General features: G+C 30.4%; 1 long non-coding RNA gene across 1 annotated transcript; it reads left to right on the top strand.

The window, feature by feature from the left end:
* Nucleotides 1-798: 798 nt before the first annotated feature.
* Nucleotides 799-4,476, top strand: LOC112497214 (uncharacterized). Its single transcript, XR_008052255.1, has 3 exons — nucleotides 799-1,263; nucleotides 2,905-2,988; nucleotides 4,142-4,476. It is a non-coding gene; the product is annotated as an uncharacterized LOC112497214 (long non-coding RNA).
* Nucleotides 4,477-10,824: the final 6,348 nt, after the last annotated feature.

Below are 10,824 nucleotides of genomic sequence, written 5' to 3'. Positions count from 1 at the left end.
GTAAGTGTGCATTTTTTATTATGTAGTACTATATTTATATAATAGCTAATTTATTTGAATTTGTTTATAGTTCTTTGGAAAGAAAACTTATAATGAAGAAGAGATTGATGAAATCCGTAAGAAGTGGGCATCTTTTGTCTTGGAAAAGTTGTGATTATTTCAGGTATGTGATATAATTATCGGTTGAAAGTTGACTTTTTCATAATATGAATATACAAAAGAGAGTATTAGGTATCAAATATTCATTTTAGTTTTCATAAGTAATTATTCCCTCATTTCCATTTTTCTTTAAGTATATTTGTATTAATTAGAATATTATAGTTTATAGACAATAGAATAGTTTGACTTTGTTGTTAACTAATGTTTTTTAATATTTGTAAGCATTCTAAGTTCTTAGGCTTTTTTAGGTTTCTGTTTACATATTTTTGTTGGCTAATGCTTGTGTACGTTTTATTGTTGGTTGATATTGTCACTACTAGAAAAATGGTCTTTACTGACACTTGGTTTGTGACAATTTTTTAAAAAGTATCAGTATTTTCATTCATATGGACCATTTTCCATGTTTAACATAAAAATATCACAAATTACTGATACTATAGTATATGTAACTTAGACATCAGAGATTTCTGACATTAAGGTATCAGTAATAAAAATAAAGTAATTCTAATTAGGTTCCAAATAGAACTCGAACCGAGGACCTCTAATACTCAAGCGTTTAAAAGTCAAAAAAAAAAGACCAGGAAGTCCAAATCTCAAATTTTCTAGTTCAGAAAACTAACTAATAAACCAAACATTTTTTTAAACTTTTCCTGTTTAATTTAGACAAAATTTTTAATCTTTCTCGTTCCTCCTAAACTCCCCAAATCTAAAAAACCCCAACTGTGTCACCTTATCAACCCCAACTCTTCTCTCAGCCACTCCTTCCTTTTCTTTCTCTTACAATCCAATGCAATCTCTTACTATCTAACTCAATTTTTCCCTCTCAATCTCGTCTCTTTTCAATCCGTAAACTTACATCTTTCTATAATAATCCAACAGAATCCCATACGCCCGTGAAATTCTAGCCACTTTTTTGCCTAATGCCAATCTTCGTCATCGAGAAAAATGATTTAAGGGGTTTAATTTAGCTCCACGATCGTGGACAGATGCCTTGGTCAAAGTTAAATAGCGTTGTTAGAGGCTGTTTAAAGAAGAAGAAGAAGAAGAAGCAGAAGCACCACTTAGGTCAAGCAGTTGTAGATCTGGGCATGGTAATTAAGTAAGGTGAGCATTAGCTAAATAATTAATAATTGTTAAATATTCTCTACTTATATGTGAATTTAGTAAGAAGTTAATTTGGTTCTTTTTGTTGAATTTTAAGTAGGTTTTCTAATTCTTTTATTTTTATTCAACTAATAAACGGTTTTGGAATTTTTTTTCTTTCCGCATTTTGATTTGTTGATATGTGAATGGTAAAAGTTGTGTTAGTCATTCACAGTTTTTGAAGACTGGTATGGTGTCTGCAAAGTGTTTGATGAGATGCTTGTGAGAATTGTTGGGTGTGTTTCAATTAGTTGACATGGTTAGCAAATTATATGCTAACAAGCTAGTATATGTAAATAAAAAATAAGGGTATTCTTTCTTAAACATGTTATTTGATGCTCCAAAATATTCTCTTTGTAGGAGCAACTACCAATTGGTGGTTTGTGGGTATTATTCTGTTTGAGTTGCCAAAACCCCTGAGGTAGGCAACCAAAATATGACTGTCCATCTGTCCCTAAGTTAAATGATTTCATATGCTAATTCCTTTCTTTTGGTTGAACTGTCATTAACATATTTTAAGTGAATATTCTTACTGACATTTTGACTGATTATGTTGACTTTCAGTTTTATACTATTTGATGTTTATTGGGCAACATCCTGCCATCATTTTCCAATGTTTTGTTGTCTACAAAAAAATTTTGAGAGCATTATGAATAGAGATATACCCTGGCCGAACATGCCAGAGGAGATGAGCATTGAGGCTTGTGATTTAATTGCAAGTAAGATTTATAAAAGAGATTCATACAATATCTGTTTGTTGAAGTTACAATGTCATTTTTAACCATGTCAATCCACGCAAAGTTTATATATCCATATTAAAATGAGAAATATTTTCTGTTTGGTGGCATCTGATGTAAGAATTATTATTGGCATAACATACTAGTTATTTCATAATAAAGGCCCCATATTAATCAACAACTGATGGCTGGCTCATTTTCATATTTACTAACAACCAATATTTCATTTTATTTCAGATTATTAATTGAAAATCCAGTTAAAAAAACTAGGAGCCACTAGAGCTAGAGAGGTAAACTGTTGAGAGTCGGTTACTAGCAAAGACTTAAATTGTACTATGACTTAAGGGACTAAGCAGAATTTTCTGACAGTTGAAGCAACATCTTTTTTTAAAAAATATAAACTAGGACACACTTGCAAGACAAAACGTCCTTTGATTTCAAGCTTATTAACTTTTTTGACATTGTAATTGACCTATTTGCAATACTGAGTAGCTTCTCTTATTGGCCGTAGGCTATGTTTATGCTAGCTACAGAAGATGAAAATGTTTAGGTAGTGACTTTGACGATTTAACTGACACATGCAGTAGTGGTTTTTTCAGTAACACACTAGAGAAGAGGTTTCATTTGTTTACCTATCAATCTCTATGAACAAAAGCTTCTCAGTAGATCAGATTTTGATGCAAATATCTTTTGATGATGACTTTAATCTGATTATTCTAATTTAGAAAATGCCAAGTCTGAATACATTTGGAAGCATGTGTGAAAGAACTTAAATCAAAATTTATGAGTATGGATTTTATGAGGCTTACTACTATAGAATCAATATTTCATTTTCCTTACCCTTTTTTTAATTTTTCCTGTGAAGGAGGCTGATGAGTATGGTTGCTAGGCAGAATTTAATGCCTCTGCTCTTGCTATGTAGTACTCATTTAGCAATTTCTCATTTAAGGTAAATCCTACCACTCTTAGATTCATCTAATGCAGTTATAGAACTCTTGAATATTAGTTGAAAATGAATTAATTACTTGCATTTTTACATAGCTTCATAAAAACTAGCTTAATAAAAATTTATTTGGAAATCATTTGTCAAGAACCTAATATTTCTTTTATACCTATTTTTATTTAATCATATTATCATTTTTCAAAAAAATATACTTGGAAATTTCTTCAGGCCTAAATTAAATTCTTCAAGTTTAAATTGAATAAATTTGGCTTTTGGCTAAATCGCTGAACCAAATTGAACCAATTTCATAATTTTACTAACAAAATTAAGTCTATTTCAATTCAAAAGAGTGTAAAACTAAAAGAAAACTCTTGAGGACCAAAATTTTATCCTAACCAAAAGTTTTAAAAATCTATATGTTGATGAGCTTCAAATGTAGCTTATCAGTTTGTGAACTGCAATATAAATTTTGAATTTTCTTCTTGTTTTTAGCTGGCTTCTATCAATTCTGTTCTGGTAGTGAAGAGTGCCAAGGAATCAGCAAAAGCCTTCAAATCATTTGTTCCTTGATAAAATTTATACGGTTACTTTATCCAACATATATAGTTCCACTCATGACATGCATATCTATTCATATAGCTTCCTGGTTAATTCTACCTGCACCACGATCAGATGGTATGAAGAAAATCTTCAACCTTTTGCCTCATTTGATATGATTTTATTTGACAAATATAGGTTGACCATCTAGTTGCAGGGATCATCTTCCTAAACCTAGATAACCAAAGTAGTAGTAGCCTTATCCACATCATTTGATCATCCATATAAAAGTGGCAGTTTATTGCACCTAGTCTTTTTTTTTTTTTTTGCATCTTTATTCCTTATATCTTTTGAGCACTTTTTCTTCCGGGTATATATTTGCATATTCTTTCTAATAGATGCAATTGAGTATATATCATTTCAGGCTATATTAGTGGTTTTTTCACCTTTATATCTCTAAATTTTTTCATATTGGCCTTTCCTTTTAATTTCCCTTTCTTTGAAATAAACTTTAATTAGATTTGAGTTTCCTTATAATATACACTTTAGTTCTTCTAAATTTTCTCATATTGACAGCCAATTTTTTTTCGTTTTCCATGTACCCGTATGCAAATTTGATCAGTGTGTTTGAAGTGTTTCTTCCTCGACTTCACTTGTATCCTAACCCATCCAGTCTATTGAATAGAGAAGTTGCTGGTGTGATAACACAACTGCACTACTTATGTTCAAAGAGTGAAAGGTGGTCATTCTTAACAATTTAGCTTCTAAATTTGTTAAATGTAGCCGCAATTAGTAGGCATTTGATTGGACGTTAGAAATTCTTATGTATTTAAGATTATTCAGTTACGAGAATATGAAATCTTGATTATTGAAGTATTTGGGATTTGTAATATATACTAATAATATTTAAATATGAAATTAAAGATTTTGTAATATATATCAAGTTTTTTGTGATTATTTTATGGTGCCTTTTAATTTTACCAATAAATCAACAGCCAATTCAATTTTTTATTTTTTTAAAATAAATTAACTAGTGATACCATGGTAACACTAATAAAATATCAATAACTACTAACACTATGGTGTCATAATATCGGTGATACTGTAGTAATAGTAATCACTGACACCACTTACAAGTGTCACTATTTTTCTGACTCCCAGATTACTGACACAATTAACAAGTGTCAATGAAAGTAATTTCTGACACTATTCTAAAGTCAGTAAAGACCATTTTTCTAGTAGTGTTTGTATGCTTTTGGGGGGGGGGGGGGTGGGGGGGGGGGAATTTGTAAGCATACTGTGAATAAAATTTGGTTCATTTGAAAATTGATGTACATTTATGTACTTGTAAGTAAGCAGCATTTCAAAATTTCATTACGTTGATGCATTTTCTTTTATTTCTATGTATGCAGGAACTTGTTGCTGTTGTTCATTGCTTATATATGCTACTGGTGATTAGGCGATTAACATACATTGATGTTTCTTTTTTTAGTCAATTTCAATGTTTTAAGCTATATATTTTTGGTAGTTATCTCTTAGTTAACTGATCAATGTATATGTTTATTACCTGGATTGAATTTATCTTCTACTTTATATTTTGGAATACTGGATATAAATATATGTATGTTGGATTATACTTTATAAAAATTTATTATGTTATTTACTGAACAATTTGTATTTTTTTTAAATTGTAATGGATTTATTTTAGAATTTTATTATTTAGGAATTGTAAAAAAAGGATAATTGAAATTGAAAAATATCTATCATGCACATGTGACAGAATATATTTCCCACCGTGACAAAAATCTATCATCCACTTGTGATAGAAATGATTGCCACGTTACCATAATGTTAGTAGCCACATCATATGCCACATTTGCAAATTATTCCATATGTATAAATATGTCAGATTCCACATCAGTTACATTAAAAACAATTATAATTAACATGTCAGCCAATTGTGGGACCAGATATGCCAACTCAATTACCAAATAGGATACCACATCAACAAAATACTATACATATAAGTTGCCACATGTGAAAGAATATTTTTAACACTGTTTCTTGACAATTATTTTCTGTCACAAATCAATAAATATTCTGTCACAACATTCTTACTGTGGCTTTTGTGACAAAAAATAATTATGTCAGTAACATTATTTGTGACAGAATAATTCTATCAGAAATGATTAGTTTTGTAGTAGTGTTTGGCGGGTTTGGCTTCAGTTTGAACTTTTAAGTGGTGTTTGGTTGATGGTAGAGGAGGGGGAGAGGAACAATCCTTTCCATTGACCATAAAATGGTGGATTTCAATTTTCATTGAAATTTAAATTCCATCAAATTCAAAGATATAGATTCTTCACCAAAGAGTTAAGAACTCAAATTCCACACCAACCATAAATCAAAACTTTTAAATCTACCCTTTCATTGTTTACTATTTAGTTTGTTGTCATTAAATAATGATTATTATTAGGGAAATTATCCACCGTCCACCTATTTTTTCACCGTTTTTTAAAAATACACAATTCTTTTTTCTTTTTGCTGGAATCCACCTGAAATTACATTTCTTTTCACTTTTCCACTTCCTTTTGGAGACCGTTATAACTTTGCTAACATCATAAGGGTAAAATCATCATTTTACAACGACACATTGGTGAATAGGTGTAAAACAATACAACTTCGAGTGGAGGTCAACAAAAAAAAATTAAGAATTGTGTATTTCTGAAAAAATACGAAAAAAACAAGTGGTCGATGGATAAATTATCTTTTACATTTGAGGGTAAAAAAGTTATTTAAGCAATATTCCGTTAATTTCCTTAACGGATTTCAAACAGAAGTGGAAAAGTGAAAAGAAATGTAACTTCAGGTGGATTCCAGCAAAAAAAAAACCAAAAAGAATTTGTATTTTTGAAAAAGTTGGAAAAAAACGGGTGGACGGTGGATAATTTCCCTTATTATTATTATTATTATTGGTAAAATCATATCATCGATTTTTTTTCAATTAATAGTTTGAAAAATAATACAAAAATTAGAAATATAACAAGCACTGCCACTGGACTGTCGTGACATCCGCACGTGGGATGTCACCACCGCCACTTTTGGATTAGACTTCTGCCAATATACATCATGGGCTTTAATTACCTTACATAATAATGTAAGGTCCATAACTCTTCCACTCTTCCACAACCGTTTGATGAAAATCCAACGTTTATGAAAATAATATAATTTTATTATCTTATATTTTTACAACCGTTAGATTTTTATCAAATGGTTGTACAAAAGCTATGTACCTTATATATTAATGTAAGGTAACAAGCTCCTACATCATGATACTATCGCTGACCTCAAACTATGCTACGTTGTTGCGTCAAATCCACTCAAAAATTTTAAATTCATCTCTACATCTAGGGTTGGCAATGGGATGGGATGTCATGGGATTTGTCAATCCCAGTCCTGCCCCGTATATTGAATTGAGATAAAAGAAAGTCTCATTCCCGTCCCTTTTTTTTTTTTTGGGACAAATTTCCTATCCCATTAAATACCTCATCCCGTCCCATTATCCCGAATAGTCCCAAATGTAAATAAATAAATTTTAATTTTTTCTTTTAAGGATCGTCATAAATCAATATATAGCAAATAAAAAAATAAAAATTCAAAGTTCCAAAGCTAACCCAAATCAATCTAAGTTCCAAAGTTCAAGCAAAAGTTAAAAATTAACAAAATCTTCCAAAAGTTGACTTCAATTCCATTTCCCACTTCATTAGATAAGAATTCAAGACCGCACTTTCAAATTTCTATATAAACCTATAGGAATTAATAAAGAAAGTTTAGAGTAAGATTAATATTTTGATAATTACATAATAATTAATTATTAATGTTCAAAATTATTAATAAAATCGGTTACCTCTTCAATCTCTGCATCAACTTCTTCTTCCTCTGCAAATATAGGATTTTCACTAGAAGTTGTATGCCCATTGTCTTAGAAAACAAAAAAAAAACAAATTAAAAAACTAGAAAAGAAAATAAAAAAGTTTGAAGATTTAAAATATGCATAAATTACAATAAAATAATTTACCTCTTGTGTAAGCATTCAACCAACTTTGAGTGCACATCAATGCCTCCACTGTTTGTGAGTGTAGTCTATTACGATGTAGGCTAACTACTCTACCACTTGTGTTAAAAGCCAACTCGGAAGCAACTGTTGACACTGGGATTGCTAGTATATCCCTAGCAATAGTAGATAACAAAGGATATTGTATTGCATTTATTTTCCACCACCCCAAAATATCAAAATTTTTGTCTTTGGTAATCAAGACATATTCACCTAAATATGACTCAAGCTCGGTCTTATGGTTCTCAACCATATTGGCTTTCAAAAAATCATCATACCTGCTTGAAAGTTGCTCCTCAACATGGGACATAATTACGACTGAGGCCTCTCCTATACTAGAACTAAAAGCACCCACGCTAGGACCGCTTATAGATAATTTGGCCTTAAATTTGTACTCTTTTATTATGTCCTTAAAAAGCATATGAACTCTCTCATTATGAATATTTGATTCATCACCATATAACAATGGAAAGTAGAACTCAATCAATTTCATTTTATATCTGGATCCAACATTGTTGCCACGGTTAATACCCCATTAACATCTTTTCAATATTTTTCAAATTTGTCAATCATGTTAATTGCCATTTGTCTAACTTCATCATGCTCACATGTAAGCCAACTATCTAATGACAATCTAATCTCACAAATATGAATGAAAAACAAATTGGATGTAGGGTACTTAGTTCCAGAAAATACCTCAGTCACATTATAAAACGATTTCAAATTGTTTGACAATATACAAGCTAACTCCCATTCACTTTCAATTGGCAAACACCTATATTGTGCCTCCAATTGATGCAATCTATGAAAGACATTTTTATACTCTAGGGCAACAGAAATCATGAGATAAGTAGAGTTCCATCTAGTAATGCAATCAAGAACTAACTCCTTACTACATGGAATATTCAACCTACAAGAAATCTCTTTAAATTTTTCCCTTCTTTAAGGGGTAACTGCCCAAAATGCAACACCAGCACGAATTTTAGTAACACCCTCACTAATAACACTTAACCCCTCTTTGACAATCAAGTTTAAAATGTGAGCAGTACAACGCATATGAAACAACTTGCCACCCATAAGTAAATCATTTTTATCAAGTTTATCTAGTAGAAGTTGAATCATTCGATCATTAGTAGTGCAATTATCAACAGTTAATGCAGATAACTTATGCTCAAGATTAAGATTCATTAAACATCTCAATAGTACATCACAAAGTACTTGAGAAGTATGTCGAGCTTGCACATGAATAAACCTACATAGAAAATATACAACTAATTACAAATATATTCAATAAATAAATATAATGCACTAAATATTTCAATGTTAATTAGAATTAAACACAGTACCTCAAAATTTGACTCCGTAAGGTCTAAGAATCATCAATAAAGTATGTTGTAATAGCCCTATACCCTTTTGTTTGGGAGCCACAAGCCCACATTTCGGTTGTGATTGCAACTTTACTACTGTTACTCTCCATTAAACTCACAACCTTAGCCTTTTACATCTCATAGATCTCTATAATATCACTTTTTATAGTATTGCGAGATACGTTTTTCCACATTGGGTTTAAAAAAGACAATACTTTTCTAAACCATTCATGATCAACGCAACTTAATGGGTCCTCATGCATAATGATCATACGTGCAATCAATCCCCTAGTGACATTAGGATCAAAAGAATAAGTCTCTACCTTCACATTTCCCTGATCATCCTCAACTATTTTTAACTTCTTTGAACAATGTGTTATCTCAATTTGTTTACGCCTACGGCATATTTTCATGTGATTGTTCAAGTGTCTTATTCCATCTCTAGGACCTCCAACATAGTCTTTACTACAGTGCTTACAAAAGGCTCTTATTTGTCCATTTTTTATCTTTCTTTCAAAATGTTTCCAGACCACTTATCTTAATCTTGATGTTAAATCATTATCTTTGGCGTTTTCTTCAACAACATGCACATCATCATTATCTAAACTTTCATTGTCCACTACTAGAGGAGAAGCCATCCTTTAAAGCCAAAAGAAAACAACAAACCAGTGAAATCACAACTCAAATAAATGAATTAAATATAAATTAGCCTTTTACAAACATCAAACCATATAAAACAAAAGTAATAATAATATGGGAACACAAGAACCTTTATAAATTTGTCTCGTTGACTAATATATACATGTCACAAATTTTAAAACTCAATACAACTTAAACAAATACAATAATCATTATAATATAATAACTTCAACTAGATTGCCGTATATAATATAATAATATTTAACAAATATCAATTATATGGAAAGAGCACAAAACTATGAACACTAAAAACAAAAAAGTCAAATTATGAATGTTAACTTACGGTGTGGATGCTGAAAAGCGAGCATTTTGTGGATGAATTGCTAGCAGAGGCGTAGTGGGCAAGTCATGGGTGGCTGCTTGGGAACTTTTGTGGCAGAGTGAAATTTTTTGTGGTGAGGGCAAGGGGCGTTGGGCAGTCAACAGTTAGAGTGCAGTTTTAATTTAGGAAATTGGTTGAGTTTTGAAGGGTAACTATTGCTATAAATTATTAATTTTAATTGTGACTTTTTCACTTTTTATTTTAAATTATAATATTAACGGGATATACAGGACAGGACCGGATTTTATAATTGGTCCTCTTCTCGTCCCATAAATAAAAGCGAAATTTATTTTTATTCTTGTCCCATCCCATTTTAATTTGGGATGGAAAAATATGTCCTAATCTCATCCTAAATGGGACGGGATCTTAACAGAAAAAATTATCATCCCTATTTAAATCATCATTTCCAATGAATTGACAAACTAGTCAAAATATTTTTTTTTCACTTGTCGAAAATAGGTTTCATTATTGCGACAGTGTCTTCTTCGGCGTGTATTTTTACTAATTTATTTTAAATGCAAATTTCATAATAAAGAAATACAAAATTTATTAATAATTTATTTTGTGTTAAACGATGATTTATTTAAAAATAAACTAAAAAATTTATTTAGTTAAATATTGAAATTGATAAAAAAAAATACCAGAAATTTAAAATTAATTAAATGTATTCAAATAAAAAATTTAATAATTTCTTTTTTGTCCGGAATTTCATAATAAACCAAGTAACGTAAATTGAATTCTCCTATCTTTTTCTGTCATTTTTTCTCCTTTCTTCTCTTTTTCTACTTTCTCTCATCTCCATTCAT

This window comes from Citrus sinensis, chromosome 2 (genome assembly GCF_022201045.2).
Source record: "Citrus sinensis cultivar Valencia sweet orange chromosome 2, DVS_A1.0, whole genome shotgun sequence".
In the NCBI taxonomy this organism is placed as follows: Eukaryota; Viridiplantae; Streptophyta; class Magnoliopsida; order Sapindales; family Rutaceae; genus Citrus; species Citrus sinensis.
The sequence above is the reverse complement of the archived record's forward strand: the minus strand, read 5'-3'. Positions and strand labels throughout refer to the sequence as shown.